A 21453-nucleotide genomic window follows, 5' to 3' on the forward strand; every position below is an offset into this window, starting at 1 on the left:
AACACTGACAGGTCTGGCGCATGATCCACAGCATTGCATCCATCACAGACAAAAAAAAAAGGAAGGAAGGAAGAAAGGAAGACAGAGAGAGCGAGATACACTTCTTCTCTTTTTTTTTTTTCCTTTGAGTGTGTGTGTGTGTGTTTCATCTCCCCTTTCTCTACCTCCACCCCCCCCGGTCTCCCCTCTCCTGACGCGAGCGCCGGACTTGAGCAGCAGGTGCCATATTACTGTGTACAGAAAAGCAATTAGGCAGCATATTGGATGAATGAGGAGTGCATTAATATTAGCAAGTGCATTTGTCAGTGGCGTTTGATGCGAGTCCCTTTCTTTTCTTTCTGCAACATTAAGATTGTGGCGCTCATAAATTCACTGCTTAAACCACCATCTGCTGCGCTGTCAGCCCACACCGAGGAGAGAGGAGAGAGGAGAGGGGAGAGGAGAGAGGAGAGGGGAGCCATTTATTCCCTTCTGTCTCCCACACTGGGGGAAAGAGAGTGAAAGACAGATAGATAAGAAGAAAATGCATTCATTCCCTCCCTTTCTTTCTTTCTTTGCCTTTCCATTCTTTTTTTTTTTTTTTTGTTCCACCGGGAACGTGGAATGTGTATTAGGATTTATGGAGATGCCTGGCGCACACCGAGTGACAGTGCTCTTAAATCTGGCTCTTTTCCTATTGTCTGGAGCTGCTACCTTCTGCTTACCGACACATAGCGCAGACACATTGCTCCTCATCGCGCTCAACAAGGAGATAAATTCTCACGTGCGTGCCAATTCAAACAAGCGCCGGGAATAACTTACAATAAACAGGTGGTTTCGCCATCATAACTCAGCGCAGTGTGTGGCTCCAGGTCTCGGCCTTTTTCCCCGTGACCCCTGTCGCTTATTTTTCTCTCCGTTTTTCTCTCTTTTTTTGCAAACGTGTGTTCTCAACTTCGCACAGTTTAAAGGGCCCAGTGACACTCGGGATTCTGCTTCTTACTGTAAAAGACACGTGAATCGAGACTAAAGATGGTGGATTTGAAATGTTGTTTACTAAAAAATAAAATGTAGCTGTGATTTGCAGCTCCGGAGTTTGTCATGACAAAGAAATGACGCCGTTAGGTCATGAATGGGTTCATCGTGATCTCTGCATTGACATGGGCGTCTGTGTTTGCATGCATGTGTTTTTCAACTATATCTTTTATCCTGTTACTTGAAAAACAGAGAGAATGAGTCTGAATGTGGAAAAAAAAGCAGCTTGCAGCAGCAGCTTCAATGGGTTTTAGTGGGAGTGATTTTTTGAATCAGGCACTACAAAAAAAATCTAAAAAAATCCATCAAAATCAACGTTGCTACTAATCATTGACATGTCCAAGGTTCTAATAATCCCCCCAAGAAAAGTCCACATTCAATTTATATTAATGAAAATATTCCAATATTTTTTTCAATGCCATCACAAACCCTGGCATATAAAGGGTTAAAAGTCGGAAAATAACCAAACTTTTAGTATTTGTAATTAGTGTTGAAGTGGCTTAAAAGATTTATGTAAAAAAAAAGTAGAAAAGAATATTGACTTAAGCTATTTTTATTTATTTTTTTGAAGAGGATACTTTTGTCCCTTAATGGTAACAATGTAACAATTTAGGTTATATGGTGTAAAATGGAGCATTATGGGATTTGAGTTTGAAATATCAAAAGAAATGCTAAAAAAATACACATCTTTGCCAAATATGACAGCAAAAAGCAGAAGTACCACAAAGTCCTTATCAGGGCATGAGGGTTAAATACATATTAACATGAATCCAACATATTTTAGTAAAGGGATAAGGGATAGTCATTAATACTGAATGATAATGTATATTTATAAATAGCATATAGTAGGGAGGGGGTTCCTACTTAATCTCTCCATCAGTTTGGGGCGTTGTTAGTCTGAAAACCACTGATGCATTGACGGCAATGATGATACCATACATTACTGCATTTTTTTGAGGTTGTAACTTTAACTTTTATATCTTTCTTCTTTACATTTTAAAGCTGCAGGTCAGATCAGAAAACATGAAATACAGACCTGCTCACAGGTATTTGCACCAATCATTTTTGCATAAAAATGACTTTTCACAGAAGTCCTCAGAGTAGACAAAGAGAATAGAGGATATTGGCAAGGACGATACGATACGTATCACGATACTGGATACGATATTGTCATATTATGATGCGATACATGGCAGTATTCTACATAGTTCACTGAGAAATTTTAAGTACATCTTAAAATACATGTACATCAGATGACAGTGATAAGTTATTGGACAAACCGAGTAAAAAAACAACATTAATCCAAATGATCCATTTCCTGTTTATTGCACTTATACGGAAAAAAAAGGTGGAGGAGGAGTGGAAGAAAAGATATCACGATATCTTGCCGCATCGATATTTTTAACCACCCCAAATTAAAGTATTTATATGCAACACGGTTTGTTGCTAAAAACCTCGATGTAAAACTTTCTTTTTTTTAAATGAAGCAACACAATTTGACCTCCTTTTTTTTTTTTTTTTTAAAGATTTTAATGATTGGGCTCGAGGCTACGCAGGATGGAAGGAAAAAAAATGTGATGGGATTTAAATCCTGATTTGGCATTTCATCCCCTACGTCTGTCCGTATTTTGGGCGCTCATCTAAGACACGAGTTGATGCTTTTTTTTTTTTTTGTGCTAAACCTTTCTGGTTTCGCTATCCATAATTTGGGTCCATTAGCTGAGGTTGGCGGTGGGTGATGTTGGGGTGGATGCATTACCATGCGCCGGTGTGTCATTGCATAAACCTATTATCAGATGTATTGTGTGGAAGTATTTTTAGAGGCGAGGGTTTTTTTTTTTTTTTTTTTTTTTTTTTTGGTGCCCCCTGGCTGGTTGCGCCGGTGCCGGCAACACTCAGCGTTGCCTTCTCCCGGGGGCAATCGTCTAAGTGTCACGGTACCTCTGGGTTAGGGTGTTGTGCATGGAGGGGAGTGTAGGGGGAAGGGGGGGGGGGGTATTGTCAGTGACCCCCATCCCACCCCATTCGCCCTATTAAAAATAGAAAGAAAAAACAAAAAAAGTGTCACTGGGAGATTATTGTCACACTGCTGTCACCGTGACGGTGCCCCGCGGGCAGTACGGGGGTGGCATCGGTGGGGGTCGGACGGCTGCTCGGGGAGGTGGTGGAGGGAGGGGGGGGGGGGCAGTTAAGCACCACTCCCCTTTCCTTCTCTCTTCAACTCCCCTCCTCCCCAATCCGTCGCTTTCCTTGGTGATTAGCTCGCCCTGCGGTGAGCGCTAAGCGGCCTAATCTGCCACTGTGAGGAGGTGGTGGGTGTGGAGGAGCAGGGAAGCAGAAAGACAGAGAGTAGTAATACATTATCTGGAGTGAGAACAAACACACATATAGCCACACACACACACACACACAATAATTATTAGAGCGGTTTGTTTTGGTTTTTGAATGATCTGCAGAGCTACGTTTCTCCGTTGTTTTACATTATCATAGAAATTGATGCCTGCGTGTTATTCTATAATAAATGCCTCCGAACCAAATCACCTAGACTTACACTTTGCATATTGCTCCGGCGGTAGTGTCACTGCACAACAATAATTTTCAGTCTCTTGACTCCAAACGTCTAAGCGTTTAATCACCGTCTTCAGGTGCAGACGGCGTTTGCTCAGTTGTCATCACATGCTCTAAAAAAAAAAAAAAAAGAAGAAGAACCAAGTGCTTCTTGGAGAAATGGCTTCTCTAAGGTCTAGAATGACCCATCACACTCACCTTTCCTGTCAACCCCCTCAGTAATGGTAAGATTACACTCGTAAAGCTAAGCGCTAAGATGTGGAAACAGGGCGACATTGCCGTAAAGAAGTCAAGCGTTATGACCACTGAGTGGCAAAAAGGGACAGTTGATCATAGAGATCAGTAGCATCAGTTTGAATCATCTCAATTGTAAAACTAAATAAAAAATAATGAGGAAGAGCTCCTGACAGCCAAAGAAAAGAGAAGTAAATGTATCGCTGCATTAGAAGAAACAACTGGAATCCAGACACAGAAACCTGGTGTTGTGATTCACATTTAGTGTCAGGTGATATTAATTTATGTACCTTAAGTAATGTTCTGGAGGGCTGTCAGATAAGTTTGTGGATGTTGTTGTTTTGGTTTTTAGTTACGGCCGACATTAACTATTTCAGTTCCAACAATAAATAACATAAAACAATATCTGTGCTCACTCCTCGTCATCCTTTTTAATGCTATAGTATTAAATGGCTAACGTTACTTCTCAGTACAGCTCTTAGCATTAGCATCTTTTATTTAGCTACATTTATCAGAACTGAAACTGACTGAAACTGAGGCCTAGTTTGTATGGATCATTGTTGAGTCCAGTTGTCCCCAATTTGATCTGATATTCCCCATTTTTCTCAGATCTCTCTGTATTTACTGATAATGTCACCATGTTTTTGTCGGTGCATGCCCTCTATTGGTAGCAAGGATGTCTCGATCACAGCTAAGCCCTATTCTCATTCTTACCACTTCCCCTTCATCTTCCACTTCCCCTCGCCCCTCGATACAGAGTCAAAAGACTACGTCAACAGAGGAACATTAGCATCAGCTAGCAATTCAAAGTAAACAGCGCATGAACATAAAACGTGAGGGCTGCAATTATAAAATCATTTTTAAATCCTGAAAGTTAGGCAGGTTACGTGGAGAATGCTGGGAAATATCTCATAGCATTTCATTTCGTGCGTGGTCTTCCTTTCAGGGTCTATGCAGCCGTTCGTCTTAGCGCTACAACCTTGATCCAAATGAGAATCCTAACCTTTACGTGAATGTGCAAAGCCAAGGGGAAGGGGTGGAAACAGGATTGGGCATAAGATTTTTGTCCGATATCATATGTTCTAATATTTAGTTTCTGCCGATCTGAATAGTGAGACGATCTTGAATAAACGAAAGTTCCTCTCCTGTAGCTTCCTAAAGTCTTTCCTTGTCGTCGAGTGGAGTCGACTGGATTCAGTCCAATAAATATTTCTGTCTAAGTTAACGTAGTGTGGAGAGCGGAGCTCGTACCTTGTGTTCTCTACCTCAGAAATGTTCTCGTCCTCCAACGCTGCCATAAACTCCTTCCAAGGAGGATTTTTCTCCTTGATGCTTTCTCCAAGAAACTTCACTTTCTGGTGTCGAATCACGATCTCAAACCTCCACTTCACCAAACATCCACGTCGACCAGTTTACGAATTTCTCTCAGACTGGCTTCATTTTCCAGGTCCACACAGCAGATGTGATTCAGTCACGTGATTTTGGTTCTTCGTCTTCGTCGTTTTTCTGGCAGCTTTGACACAAGCCAACCACAACTAAAACTGAAGAGGAAGAAGGCGTTTAACGCTACAAGGACGTGGTTTTTGGTTTATGGTAGACCTAAAATAAGTGTCTACCACAGATCAGGCTTGGCTAAATCCCAATACTGATCCAGTTATTGTAAAAACGTCTTGATAAAGATCTCCCAATATGAGTCGAGACGTCAAAACTCTCCATCAAAGAACCACACAAAAGTTAGCTCAACTGTAGCTATCGCCATGTTATCAGAACAGATTGAAACAATGGCTCTATATATGCAAAAGTAATTTATGTTTGAACATGTGCACAGGAAATTTCTGATCTCTCCCCTCCAGACAGTAACAGGCTAGGCTGACACAATAAATTCAAACTCTTACCTTCGTCATTTGTGGCCCTAAATCAAGTGCATATCCTCCAAAGTTAGATTGGTTAAGTCTTAGTCGAGCGCAGGCACGCAGCCTAAGGAAACACGAGGAGAGGATTTGTTACCAAACCGACTGTGACTGCCGAAGCCTCGTGATGTCTTTAAAATCTTCTTTAACCTTTGTTTACCCAGGCAAATCCCCGCGAGGGTTCAAAGGAAAGAAGAAGTTAGCAAAAACCCTCGCTCCGCCGTTCACGTTATAACTATTTCAAGACAGGCTCGAAAAAAAGTTGAGAGCCCATCGTTTAAGTGAGCCCTCGGTGAGCAGTTTAATCAGACCCAACGTGGCGCCCCGCCACGCAGCTCCTCTCGCATCGACTCATCTGGATGCCATCACGGGCATATGGACGCCATATTGCGCCTGACAGCGGCGACCGGTGGCGTGCGGTTTCTCCGTGGTAAACTGGTAGCTCTTGAAGTGTTGTGAATTCAGCACTTTGCAAGAGTAGACGGTTTGTCTGCGAGAGCACCCCACACCCCCTCATACCCCCGTCTCCCTTGGGACTGCACACCCCACACCTCACACCTCCTTGTGTACACAGATTGTGTAGTCAGCCTTAAACAGTCACATGTGCAGATGCAGCGTGCACACACTCGCCGCTAATATACACACACACACACACACACATGCGGGAATACACACATTCTTTCATTAAACCTAAATCAGCCGTGCGAGAGTCCTACATCTGCCTTAAATCATAACTGATCAGTCTCCCCAATCAGCCATCTTGGCCTCGTCCAAAACTCTACTCCATTTCCTGACCCAGCTCCATGTCTCTCTCCTCACCATTAGTCAAAGCCCCTCTTCTTCTTCTTCTTCTTTTTTTTTTTTTTTAACAATCCTTCCCCAAACACTGCTACTGCCAGGTTTGTCAGCCTGGCGTAGATTTAGCTCCCCTGTCAGTAGCGCTGCTGTCCTAATCTCTATCACAGCCTCGACTCCGGCCTCGAGGAACGATCACATTCTTGTGCCAGAATTGCTTCTTCTTTCCTACTTTCTTTCTTTCTTTTTTTCCAAATAAGCAAATGCGTTACTTTTGCGAAGGCCCGGTGCAGACCTACCCGCAAGATGTTTATGACTACAAAGCTGCAGCCTCCCCTTGGCCCTTTGAAAGAGAAAGTTTTTTTTTTTTTTTGTGGGGGGGGGGGAGAATAGGCAGACTTGGCACAGCGCTCCGTCTAGTGTTCTGAATTAGCGAGGGTCCCTTTTTACCCCCGCCTCTCCTCTCTGTACCTTTTCTTCTTTATTTTCTTTGTCTCTTTTTTTTTTTCTTTCTTTCTTTGATACATTTTTAACTCCCCTCTAATGGCTCGTGGCTTGTCATAAAGGAGACTAATTTATGAACGCTCTACTGTGCTGGCCTGCAATTTTAAGGATCACATTAGAGGCAGAAGTCCTCTGATCGTGCACCGTCTTTTCTAGTTGAAAGGTGCATTGTGGGTGTTGTTTTGCTCGGTGCTGCACAGGACGCGGCCATTTCTGAAATCTTGTATGGGAATCTGTTTTATGCAACAGGTTTGGCAAAGTTTGACCCTTATGCATGTGCTTTTACTGTCTACACCAATCTGGCATAACATTATGACCACCTTCTTAGTGATAGTACATAGGTCTCCCTCCAATACAGTTGCAAATCTTGAGTTTTTTGTGTAATTCCTTCTCTCCCTGTTATACTTTCTGGCTTCAAGCGCAGGCCATATGCAGTATACATCGATCAGGCATAACATTATGACCACCTGCCGTGTCTTATGACTCATCAGAGAATGGACATGGACCTTCTGCGTCCTGTGGTGTCTAGAAACGCGATGTCGTTACAGATACTTGATCAGTCTGGGATCTAGTGTGCGTTTTTTAGTGTGTGGAGTGTCATTGCTTTGTGGCGGTGGGGGGGCGGCCTGGTCTGGTTTAGGTGGGTGCTACATGTCTACATCCACACAAATGAATGCCAGGTCCAGGTTCGTATAAACTGTTTTCATTTCGTGGTGAAAAGCCGAATTAAAGGGAGCAGAGGCGCATGTTGTTGTGTACTCTGTACACTAAGCCCACGGCGGCAGTGATAGCAGCAGAAAAGAATATGGGTTAAATTGTAATAATAGGGCCAGGGAGCAGTGAGCACTATGTGGGTTAAATGATACTGTAAGCAGGGACCGCTGGACTGTATGTGGGTCATATGCACTTTAAATGGGGACTGGTGAGCATTATGTGTTGGAGCCATTCAACAAAATCCACACTTTTGTGATTCTCGTGTACCTCAGAGAGTCCGCCTTTGTAGGTGAAGCTTTTTCCTGAATTTATATCATAGAAATTCTCAGAGTCCACCAGGCAGCAAGGTCAGTGCAGAAAAGAAACAACATATCTCTAATATTACTCAGGCGTACGTACACAGAAACAGCTCATCCACACTCCGGCGGCCTGTAAGCCCTCCAATATATAATTTTCTTCAAATGCACCTTTTCGGACTAGTTTGTCTGTATCCTTTGTGCCCTTTTTCAATCTGAGCCGCCGACTCATCCTGTCACGTCCCGTCTTTCACAAATCATACAGCGGCGGGGCCGCGAGAGGGACAATTTGTCAGCCGTATGCATGAGTAAGCAACAGATTCACCATCCATTACTCTGACCGGACAGAGGGAGGCGGAAAGAGAGGCGATGGAGGGGACATCATGTGTGAGTGTTCCTGCACTCCCATCCTTTTGAGGACTAGTTTCAGTCTGAGACGTCCAGACGGAGGAGGTTTTTTTTTTTTTTTTTTTTTTTGCAGAGTGAGGACGTTTTGGCTGTTTGTCACCTACGCAGGAGCTGTAGTTTGGTGTCTGAGCTGAGGTTTCAGGGTTAAGGAAATCAACCAAGGTTTAAGGAGAATTACTCCATAGGTCAACTTATATGTGTTCAACGTAATGAGGAAAACATAGACTGAGAGCGCTGCTCTCTGCTGACTAAGGTCTGGGGACTCGGATCCGTAAATAGAGCTCTGAAAGTTAATGTGTTGGATCAAGTCAGTAGCACTGAACGATGACCACCTACTACCACATCACATCAGCTACAAATTCATCTCTTCCTCCTCTTTGATTTCTGGGCAGCTTTGATCCAAGCTACTGTTAGACCCAACACTGTAAAGTTTCCTCCTCCATGACGTGAGGAGTTTTTATTGAAAACTGTTAGTGACCGTATTTATGCAGCAGTTATGTTTGTTTTGTCACGTGTCTTTATGTCTTTATGCTCCACCACCTTAATTCTAGTATCAAGAGTTACATCGTTCATCATTTATCTTCACAGATGCAGGTGATGTGCGGCGCCTCAACGCTGAACTTTGTGTTTTTGACCGTAGATATTTCCTTCTACTGAGTTCAAAACATCATGGATTATAGTTTGAGTCTTAAATTATATCGTATAGTTCCACTGCTTAAACTCCTACCCTGCTTAATGTGCCTGTCGCTCATGGATTTAATGCACTTAATAGAGGAAGGCTGCAAAAAAGTGAAGACAACTTCTTCTAAAGATTCAGTGGAACTGCTCTTTCTGTTTGTCTGTTTGAGATTTGAAGACACGTCGTTTAAACAGTTTAAAACTGTAACATCTTTAACTCAGATTACATATATATTCAGTACAATTTCTCACAGATTCCTTAAACTTTAACGCTCAGTAAGGTCAGCAGTGAATCGGGTGCAGGTACCGAACAGAAATCAGCAGATTGACAGATGTAGTTTTTAATCTTGCAGGAATGCATGAAATAAAGAGTTTAATTCATTCAAAGCTCTTTTGAAATAGTGATGAAGTTCTCCTTATTTAAAGGAAGATTTTGGATGAATGGGCAACATGATACTACAAAGAAAGCTGAGAGAGAAGAGGCGAAGCAAAAAAGAAAAAAGTAATAAGCAAGAGGTCACAACTTTGTGCTGCTTTGACATCTCTCTGGCTTGTTATGAAAGAAGCTGCACATCCATAGAACCGTCCTCCAGAACACATGTGTACGCATGAGACTGTGTGAGTGCCGGGTTTAAAGGACTCTTTCTTATAGGTGGTAAACGTTTCCTGCATTGTGACCGAGCTGCATGCTTCACACACGTGCATGTGGACGTGCAGAAATTGTGCACGCGCATGAATTTCCATGCGAAGGCCGTTTGACGCCAGACGACTTCTCCTGGAGTCGTGCGTTTCCGTGCGCGGCGTGTCGGAGAGATCAGCGGAGCAGCGGCCAACTTTAGTAGTTTTACAGATCATGAAAAAGCCGGAGTGGTCCCTCACCACCCGTGAAGCAGAAACCCCTCTGCTCGTAAAGCTCTGACCTCTGGAGTCGACTAACGGCACCACAAAGACCCGTCGCTGCGCTACGTACCTGGGACTGAACCTCTGCTCAGGATGGAGTTATTAACGCTTTTGCATTTTATCCTGAATTGGCTGATCTGTGCTGCCGCAGTGCATGAATAAACAGTGTTGTTGCACGCACTGTAAACCAGGACGCACACACACACACAGTGACCTCTCGCAGGTTATTAACATGAGGCAAACAAGCACACGGAAGATCATAAGTCATTCTGAAGCTTTGAGGTCAATTATTGTAAATTAAATATATAACAGTAACATATACGGAATATTTCACAATAAAGCATTTACAGTCTTTATACTAATTTATAGCAATAGCATTATGACCACCTGCCTGATATTGTGCAGGTCTGAGGGTGTCCTGTGGTTGTTTGTGGGGGGGTCTTTGAGGGGAGGGGCCTCTGTGGATCAACCCACAGATACTGGATCAGTTTGGGATCTAGTGACTTTAGAGGCCAGGTCAACACCTTGTGATGTTATTCATGTTTTTATGGGTTGTTCCTACAGTGTTTTTGTGTCTGCTGTCATTAAGGAGTGTCATTACTATGGGGTGGGGGGGGTCTGGTCTGGTCTAGGTGGGTGCTACATGTCTAATTACATCCACACCAATAAATACCAGGTCTAAAAGTTTCCCAGCAGAACACTGAATCGTCAGAAGAGGTTTTAAATGTTATTTACTTCTCCTGTCAGTGGTCATAATGTTGTGGCTGATCGGTGTATATCTATGAATTACTTAGTGTTGCAGCCCTGATCATACCAATGCAATACTCATATTCACAGTTATAGCATGTAGCAGGCTAACAACAGTTAGCTTCCACCATTCTCACCGGTTCTCGTTGTAGCTGCAGTGATTCAGGCTGCAGCTGAATGTGCGTCCACTCTTGCTGTCAGTCGAGTACTTCATATATATATTTATAATGCGGCCGTCCGCAGATTAGAGCTAATGCAGAACGTTGCGAGACAAAACACAAAACGAGTTTAGATTCCCACACTTCTCCGCTACAGATCTGTGCAGCTCGCGGATAAAAAGTCAAAAAAAAAAAAAATAAAAAAAAAAAGCTCACATCCACCTGCAGTGTTTCTCACACTGGCACAGAGATTTGCCTACAAGCGCACACACATGCACACACACACACACACACACACACACACACACACACACACACACACACACACACACACACACACATACCTCTGGTGTGAATGGCCCTTGGCCACAGGCAGAGTTTTCACAGTAAACTAACCTTGATCAATAACCTGCTATGGACCTCAGCAAAACCCACTGTTCTCCCTACTGCTGGATTTCAATATCACGCCTGTTTGAACACTCTAGCCACGGGCCAACTGTGTGTGCGCGCATGTGTGTGTGCACATGTGTGTGTGTGTGTGTGTGTATAAATATATACAACTGCTGCCGCTGCATGAATTTACGAGAGCCTGCGAGCATGTGTGAACGTGGCCTCCTGTATTCTCTGTATGTGTGTGTGCTTAAAGAAATGTTTGTGCATTAATTTCATTGTGTGTGTGCGTGTTTCAGTGTGTGTGTGTGTGTGTGTGTGTGTAACTGGAGCCTTGGGGTCCGCTGTGAACGGTGCTAACTGGCCCTCTGAACTCTTCCCTGTGAAGAGAAAGAGAAAGCCACTGGGCATGTGCAGAGGACAGCATGCCATTTACCTGGGCTACGGATGGTTTTTAAAACTGGCAAGAGGGAGTTCAGCACACACACATACACACACACAGACACACACATGCACACACACACACACATGTACTGAAGATGCTCCTGCCTTTTGCCTCAAACGCAAAAGCACACCTTTGCTCCCTCGCCTCAAACACAAACACACTTCAAAAGTTTTTTTTTTCTTGCCTTTTTTATTTTTGGAAGCGATACAGCCAGTACTAGCCCTGCGTTTAAAGAGCCTAACCGCTCTCTTCATGTGCCCTTTCCTCGCTTCCTGCCTCTGCAAAAAGGCCCCAGTGCGCCAAAAAAAAAAAAAATAAATAAATAAATAAATAAATAAAATAAATCCAGTGCTACAACAACTAGTGAGACGAGCCCTTGCCTCTTCAAGGTGTTTGTCTCACGCTGCTCTTCCTGTAAGGAGTCGGATGGCGACACACGACAACACCAGGTGTCACGGACGTGTAGATTTTCCCCGGTAACGAGCGGCTTCACATCGGCCGTAACTTAAAAATAAAAAAAATAAAAAATAATATCTGCCTCATCTGAACCTGCATGTGTGTGTGTGTTCATTTGTCGCGAATGCACCTGGCTGTGTGTGTGTGTGTGTGTGTTGAATACAGCTGACCCAGATGTGTTAAGTGGGTCATGGGAACACCACCGCCCACACACTGGGGGTTATGGGTAGGCAGGAGCCTTGTGTGCGTGTGTGTGCATGTAGACAGGGTTAGGACACTGGGGCAGTGCCCTGATTATACTCAGATTAGTTTTGGGAATTAATTGCTCCTCCTCTTGAGCTTTACCCCCCCTCACTAAAAGTCTGTCTACTCCTTTTCCACTTTTTCTCTCCATTTTATTGTTTTTTTTTTTTTTTTTCTGATAGCAGTTGTATATTTTCACTTGATCTTAGAAATTTAACGACTAAATATAGATGTGTGTATATACACTGATCAGCCATAACATTAAAACCACTGGCAGGAGAAAACCAGGTATTCTCTGGTGTGGATGTTACTTAGACGTGAAGACCTGGCCTTTAAATCCACTAGATCCCAAACTGCCACAGAGGAACCTCCTCCCCCCTCCCCCACTAAAAGGCCCATGTCCATTTTCTGATGAGTCACCACAAAGGAGACGTACACAATATTATGAAGGTGGTCATAATGTTGTGGCTGATTAGTGTATATACCATATAAATCCACCTCATCAAGTCACAAGTAAATTTGAACCCAGAAAGTAGCAACGCGGAGGGAAGAAATTACAAAATGTGTCTTATCGTCAATTTCTAAGAAGATAAAACATGAGATAATTGAATAAATCTGTTGGACTTTTTCCGTGTAGCTCAGGAGATGAATCACTGGTGACATAAGATGAAATTCTAGCCAAGTCTGTCTGGGACTGCAGTATTTAAATGGTAATTTGTTTGCTACAGGGTGAAGTACAAAGGACCTTCTCTCCTTTGTTTGATCCTTCCTGATTAGTGATCGCTGCTCCTCTTCTCTCTGTCTTGTTGCTTTTCTGGTTTCGTCCCCAGCGCGACTGGAAATGGGGCATGAAGCCACGGGCGGGACGGCGGGGGAGGAGGGCGTGCAGCCGGGGGTGGGTGGGCGCGTTGACTGGAGGAGCGCCAGCCCGTCTCAACCAGGTAAGAACCCGTGCCAGCCCCCTCCCCCTACCCCCCCCACCCCTACACCCCTACACCCCCCGGTCTGTCTGTCTGAGTCGGTGGCCGTCACGCTCACTGACATTCAAAGTTTGTTACCTGCAGTAAAGATCCACCGCTTCGTTTCCACAACTTTGTTTCCACCCACTCCACTGGTGAATATGTGACATGCGGCTGTTGTCATGGTCACCATTGTCTTAGTGTGATATTTGAAATCTGATACAGAACTAAAATATATATAAATACAGTAAATTAGTAAGTACAGTATATTAGACAGTATTTCTTGAACTGTTTTCTTTCGGTTTTGTTTGTTATACTATAAAAACCCATATGGTGGAACTACAGAAGAGTATTAGGACCACCGAAAAAGAAAATTGTAGTTAGAGCAAATTCCTTGTTTTTTAGAATGCCAGAATTCTGAGAAAAAAAAGTCAGAATTCTGAGAAAAGTCACAGTTTCCAAGATTAAAGTCAGAATTCTGAGAAAAAAGTCAGAATTCTGGGAAAAAAGTCAGAATTCTGGGAAAAGTCACAGTTAAAGTCAGAATTCTGAGAAAAAAGTCAGAATTCTGAGAAAAGTCCAAGTTAAAGTCAGAATTCAGAGAAAAAAGTCAGAATTCTGAGAAAAGTCACAGTTTCCAAGATTAAAGTCAAAATTCTGAGAAAATGCCTGAATTCTGAGAAAAGTCAAATTCCAAGATTAAACACAGAATTCTGAGAAAAAAGTTAGAATTCTGAGATTAAAGGCAGAACTAGAAAAAATAAATCATTTACTATAACTATATATTTTTTTTTTCAGTGGCCCTAATCCTCTTCCGTATGGAACGATAGGTTAAATTAGCAATAAATATTTGATCATGGGTTTTCCGTGAACCAGAGGGTTAGTGGTTCCATCCCATGCAGATGTGTCCTCGAGCAAGACACTGAACCCCCCGAGTTGCTCCCAGTCCCCGGCTGTGGTACTGTGAGTACGCTTTGTGTGAACGAATGAGTAAATGGGACATTGTGACTGCATAGAGCTGTGAGTACTGATTAAAAACTGTAGACTATATATATAAAAAAAAAATTACAACAAGTCTCCTCTTCCTGGTATCCCAGGGATACAGGCGGCGGCGCAGTCTGCTCTGCTAGTGCAAAGAAATGTTGGATTACACCCTGCATTTATATTATATATATATATATATATATATATATATATTTAATTATGATCCTGCTTCATGGTGTGGTCGTCAATGGCAACTGTTAATCATGATGTCACATCCTTTTTTAATTATAGTCAGCATTATATAAACTACTTAAAATGTGGCAGGGCTTATGACCTATATTGCAGCCTCCAGCCACCAGGGGGAGCTCTACCGGTTTAGGCTTAATTTTTGAGGCGTTGTCATGGCATTCACTGTTTCTTATATACAGCTACCAAGAGGTAGAAAAGTTTACCATTCATTTTGTCACATTGGTCATAACATTCGAGAGAAACAAAGTTTTTTTTAATTATTATTTATGTTGAGAATGATTTGGACGAATGTGACTTTAGTTTCCAAGCTGTCACTCAAGTGAAGTTACTAGTTGATCATTCAAAAAAATGGTCTCGCTGTTTGACCTACTCACTGGGTTATTCTCCACCTCAAAGATAGTGTTTGTTTATGGTCGTCTTCATTTAAGCCGAGTGGATAATTATATTGTTAACTTTGGGAAGTCAGACAATCACATGACAAACTCTGTCTTTGTAAACACTATAAGAGACGAACGTTTCTCTGTTGTACCTCTTTGTGATCCACGTTGCCACTTTGTGCATTGAAGTAGAGTGGTCTCCTATTGTAATTATAATATACTCTAATACTTTAAGTTTTGTGTGATTATTATGCATCCAGAGTCTATCAGATCTATCAGACGATTTCCACCACACGTTAAAACATCTCGTGTTCTGTGTTGCAACGTTAAGCTCTAGTGACCGAAGCTTTCCTCTGTGCATTTATCTGTTCACTCGCCTCAAGCTAAAGGCTGATACTGGCTCAGATTTGTCACCCTCCACACTTCCAACAGTACAAGTAAATACAGAAACTATATCGGCGATACCGATACTTTTTACTTGAAATGTCATGATCATTGAATAACTTTGTAATTTTGACTATTATTTAGTTTAGTCTTCTTTATTCTTCTTCATTAGGATCCCCATTAGCTTCCACCAAGTGGTTGCTGGTCTTTCTGGGGTTCACACAACAAATTCAGCCACGAAAATACCCCAAAAGCTGAAGTTATACTATATAACTAAAACAGAAAACACATAACAGATTAAATATAATATGATTATGATTCCGATAAAACACAGTACAAATATTTTAGGCAGATAAATGATTTCGTATTGTAATTATTAGAAACAGTATAAAATTTAAACAATTCCCCTTTTACTACACACAATTGTTTTAGGGAAAAAAAAGTCATTAGTGCAAATTAAGAAAAAGGAATGTAACAAAAATACAAAAACTGCTCAGAGAGGAAAATGTTGGTTCATTCATTTTCCACCAAAGAAGTGAGTCTGTATCCAGTGTAATTGTCGTCTCTTCTGATTATCGATGCATTTCAACAACGGCATCAGCTCCAGTTGTGTGATGCTGCTGTGATGCTATGATCTGAGTATCAAACTCTGTCCATATCCACCTTTTACTGCAGGCACAGATGGAGAAGCTGCATGAACTCTGTGAGGATTCATTTACTGGACGTGTAGAAGAGAAACTGGATACAGATACTAGCCCTGGTATCGATACTGTTGATATTTCCATCGATGCACCCAGCCCTCGTACATGTACTAAAGTCATTAGCGTGTACTGTAGTTAGTTAGCGGACCGTGCGGCGCTCCCGTTTAAAAGCTGTCTAACAAGGGCCCAGGCTGCCAGAGGACCGTGGCTGTAACTGGCTCCGAAACAGCCCGCGAACATCAGGTGTTTTAATTCAACCGGTGTCGGCCTGTTAAACACGGCTGCTCAGGCCAAACTGGCCCTCGGCTACACGCTCTAATGTTTATACGTCTCGCCGCGAGCCAAGAGCATCCCCTCAACGCTCGGGTCAAAAGCTATGAACTCAGAGCGGGCACTTGCCAGGGAACATGGAGAACACGGCCTGCCAATTGCTACAAGCCTGTGGCCAGACGGCGAGCGCACAGGGTTCAGGGGCAGCCAAGTGGTGTCCAGCGAGGGATATCCTGCTTCAGCGTTGGCCAAACAACGCCTCCGGGCTGGCTGGACCCACTCAACATGGCTGGTGTTTGTGAATGAGAAGCTAAGCCTGTCCTCTCTGGGTCTGCTTAGATTGAATTATAGCTCCACATTAAACTTAGCATGTGTTAACATTTCTGCATTTGTTGGACGTCAGTGCAGATTATAAAATCCAGCTCTTTAGGCTTTTGGAGGTCTGTAACAGATCCTATAGCGTGTCTGTTGTACCGATGCATACTCTGCATGCATGGCTTTGTATTGGTTTCCGTTTTTTGACATTTTATGTTTGCGAGAATTGTGCATTTTTATTTTTATTGCATTTATATTTTGAAATGCATTTTATTTATTTGCACGGATATTTAAAAATTTAAATGTTTCTTCTTCTAGAGCATTTTGGTTTAACTACTGAGACTTTCAGATGAGTTCTGATGGGTCATTTAAATAATGCTACAAGACTGGATGTTTAAATGTATTAAACACGGGAGAAAACTTCTAATACCAGTGTAGACATCTGTTAAAGAAATCCACACGGCCACACTGGTTTCTGTTTCTGATTGCGTGCCGAGCCATCTCAGCTTGGCCGTGTTTCTTTCTGTGGTCAAACTGGACTCTCCCTGTTAGTTTAAATGTACTCCAGCTCACAAATAACACCTTAAAAACACGTACAACGTGCAACAAATAGCCTGGGAACCAGACCAGTTTCATAGTCTGCAATTTTTTTATGTGGTGGAAAGTTCTTCCGGAAGCGCTCTGTTGGGAAGTGATCGTATTCCAGCGAAGATCTGCTGGACCAATCAAATCAGCCTCATCCAACAGCAATTAATACACTTGTCCAAAAAGTCTTAAAAGCTTAACGTCACATACTTTGTTTCTCTGATTGGTTGTGGGACAATCCAATTGGTTGCAGACGTTTTTCTTTTCTTTTTCTTTTTTTGTAAAATAATGCCAATAATGAAAACCACACAGACTGTTACCAGACTCTCGTTTTAAAAAGAATTGCGGCACAATTGAGCAACAAATGTAATATTTGACTAGTGGAGATGAGATGTCCTGCTGTAGGGCTGGAGGCTGAACTGAAGGGATGCATGGCACTAGTTGCTGCGTGAATCACAAACTGTGATTTTTTTGCCAAGTTGCTGCAGTGGATTCCCAGAAAACACAGAAATGGAAAAGAGCACATTTCCCCTTCGATGAGTTTCGCACTGACCTGTATCGATCGCACGAAAGTCAAGTGTGTGAACTGATCTGTGTGCAAACACTGATTGTTGTTGTTTTCATTTAAAGAGTCTGCACCTACTCTCTATTGATAACTACACTGTGACGATGTGAACAGGATCTACTACCAGGGCGGCGTATCGATAGAAATAATGATAGTATCGATACTAGTATCAGATCGATACTATCGTAATGAGACTGATGCTTTTGTTACAGGTTTTCTTCTACTCATCCAGTAAATGACTCCTCACAGAGTTCATGCAGCTTCTCTCCAGGTCTGTAGGAGCTTCTTCACCTCCACCTGTAGTAAAAGGTGGATATGGACAGAGTTTGATACTCAAATCCTATTATCACAGCAGCATCGCACAGCTGGAACTGATGCTGTTATTGAAATGGAGTCGGAAGAGAAGACAATTACACGGGATGCAGACTCACGTCTTTGGTGGAAAATGAACGAACCAACATTTCCCTCTCTGGGCAGTTTTTATATTTTTATTATTACATTTGCTTTTGCTTTTATTTACTTATTTTTCTCAACTGACTTTGTAATTGGCTTTATTTTCCATTGTTGTTGTGTTTACATAGTTCTATTTATATTTTCTTACATTGTTCTTTTTCTTATTTTGCACTAATGTCTTTTTTTCTAAAGCAGCTGTGTGTAGAATTCTTTTATTATACTGTTAAATTGTTTTATATTGTTATTTGTTAATAAAAACAGGTTTATTTCACTAAAAGATTTGTGTTTTATCCTGATCAACTAATTATGAAGTTATTCATCAATCACGACACTTTAAGAAAAAGTATCGGCGATACTAATCCTGTATTTACTTGGTATCAGATCAATACCATAATTCCCAGACTCGCCAAAGCCCTATCTGTTACTGAGACACGGACCCAGTCCTCCATTTCCCATCCCTTGCTCCTCTGTGAAAACCTCTTGTCGGCGCCGCCCCGTTTGGTACGAGTCCAGAGTCCTCGAGGTAAAATGGCACCGCTCGGCGGCGACGTGGCCGAGGTCTCCGGTATCGCCTCGGTGCACAGTACAGGTGCCACACACGCTGACACGAGCTCAGAATAGCCACAGCCGAGCCCACAGCCAAGTCTACTTACAGGCCATGGAAGGATAAACACACATTTCGGCCAAACACACACACGCCCACGCGGCCAAAACCAACCTCGACCACTCCGTGGCCAAAGGCATTTGCAGCACAGTCCCACTCAGCAGGGAATCCCAGCATTTGGCTCCACGTGTCTCTCTGGGAAAATCCATCTAACGGGGGGGAAAGAGGGAGGGAGGGAGGTGTAAAAAAAAAAAAAAAAAAAAAAAAAAGAAAGAAAGCCGGACAATCAAATATTACAGTGTTTAACACTTCATTTTCAATCCCTGCCGATTCCATTCCCCGTCTGCGTTAATTGCCGCTGTGCTACCTGCCACCAGTGGTCCTTTATGAAATGACTTCTGAATTGAAGCATATGGACGAGGAGCCGCGACGGGAGCCGCGAATGACTCGAGGAAGGGTCCCATTAAATAAGAGCCGGCTAATTACTTTGTCCTCCCTTTTGTCCTGCGCTATCCGGGCTTTCACGGCCGTTCATATATCTTACTGTAATGAGTAAAGCCAGGGCCCGGCACCTGCGCTCGGTAATTAAACATATAAATTCTCCCCTCACGGAAATATGTGTACACACCAGGATTGATTTATAAGGCCCTCTAAATTGCACTGTTGAGCTTATTTTCATTGGCTGTTTTTTTAGAGGTACCGAGAGGAGGAGAGTCGTTCATCAGCTCAACGTTGGAAAGCTCCATCTCTTTAAAACACTTGTATTCTTAGAGTCAGGTTCCCCCCCTTTTCTTTTTTTTTTTTTACCCTGTTGTCAGTGTTTGTGTTGTTGGTGATGGTAATGGAGGTGGCGGCGCTGGTGATGTTGGGGCTCCCAGGTGGACCTTTTGGATTCGGGAATGAGCCGTTACAGCTTCACAGCCAGGAGCGTAGATGAAAAATGTCCTCATAAAAGCACACCATGATCACGGAGGGATCCAAACAAAACAGGTTTATGACTCATTTACGGTTCCTTCTGCTCGCCGCTTGCTCACACTGTACTTGAGGAAAGACTGAAAGCAATGGACGCATCAGTTGTCGCCTCGCACTGCCGTCCAGTTCAGCCTTATTTGACGGGTTTCATGCCACGCTGTGCCTAAAAATATGACCGCCATGTTTCCACATTAGATGAGAAAATACAGTTGATGACGTGTGTGTCAAAACATCATCCTGATGACTTCCATTCAATATTTTATTTCCAGCCTATTGCTCAACTTTTGAAGCTGGCTCAATTCTTTAATATTTCTAAATATCCTCGTATTTGTCAGTGCACAAAGCTTGATACATGATCTGAAGCCAGTTCCATCTCTTACTTGTGGCAAGCAAACTCTGACAGGCGTGACCAGCGCGGTGGAGAGTACAGCGCTCATAAAATAATAAAAGAAGGTAATTCAAGTACTAATCATAATGAGTTACAACACGTTTTGAAGAAAAATGACACTTCAAATCTTAAGCAGCAAGTTGCAGGCGTGAATGTTTTACTGTATTAGTCTGTGTTTTTAACTTGTGCACAATACGCATTCATTCCAGCAACTACGTTTATGGATAATTTTAGTTTGCTGCTCTCTACTACACATTCATTAATACACAGGATAAGCAGGAAAAGCTAACCAGCAGGCTAGCAGTCAGCTACCAACTTGCAACCAACAAGACGACACCAACTAACTAGCCTAGCCAACAGCAGCAGGTAAGAGCAGTAAGAAGTGCTGGGACATGCAACTACACTTCAACCAACACTCCCCCCTCTGCCTTAGAACGGAGAAGACACCAGCTAACTAGCCTAGCCAACAGCGGTAGGCAGCATGCGGCAAATCATTGGGGTTTTCAAGTGGGCAGCCCCCTTCGCCGATGTTTCGTTAAGTTAGGCCCATGACACCTCAACAAAGCTTAACAATGAGCCCAAATGTGAGCTCCAGCCAGCAGTAGCTTGTTGCTATTGCTAAAATTTGTTAAGTTCCAAACTAGAAACATTAATGAGCATAAATAAATACGTTTTAACCGTAGATTTTTTGTCCTGTGATCGTCCGTAGAATGAATCCGCTATCATGTTTTTACCAACTACTGTATTGACCCTTTGCTACCACTAGATGGCAGACTAAGGTGTCCACTAACGAGGACAACAGGTTTAAATGAAGCAGAATAAGCTGCGATAAAACCTAAAACTTAACGTCCCCATATGAGGACGCAGGGTCTCAGGAGGTCATTATGTTGTGGCTGATCGGTGTATATTTGACGGAGGGCTGAATTTAAAACACACTGGTCACTGTAGAATGACAAATCATTGGATGAATAGAATTAAGTTCAGGCAACATGTGCTAATGCTAATGCTAACAGGCTCCCGTTGGTCTAGAATGACTCTGCAGCCAAACGAATGGTCAGCGGCTACAGTATCTAATATCTTCGTGGCTTTACTCCAAATTCTCAATTGTCTTTTTCTTTTTTATTGTTATTAGAAATTCATTTATACAGACTGGAGCAGCATATTAAACCATGTAAGCCTCAATCTCC

General features: G+C 42.7%; 1 long non-coding RNA gene across 4 annotated transcripts in view; it reads left to right on the forward strand.

The window, feature by feature from the left end:
* The window catches only part of LOC125019305, a 275637-nt gene that overhangs the window by 19364 nt on the left and 234820 nt on the right, over nt 1-21453 (forward strand). For all 4 annotated transcript variants that reach the window (XR_007114053.1, XR_007114052.1, XR_007114054.1 and 1 more), the window contains exon 3: nt 13291-13401. This is a non-coding gene — a long non-coding RNA (uncharacterized LOC125019305). The remainder of the gene's footprint in view (nt 1-13290; nt 13402-21453) is intronic.

Source organism: Mugil cephalus, chromosome 13 (assembly GCF_022458985.1).
Source record: "Mugil cephalus isolate CIBA_MC_2020 chromosome 13, CIBA_Mcephalus_1.1, whole genome shotgun sequence".
Taxonomy (NCBI): domain Eukaryota; kingdom Metazoa; phylum Chordata; class Actinopteri; order Mugiliformes; family Mugilidae; genus Mugil; species Mugil cephalus.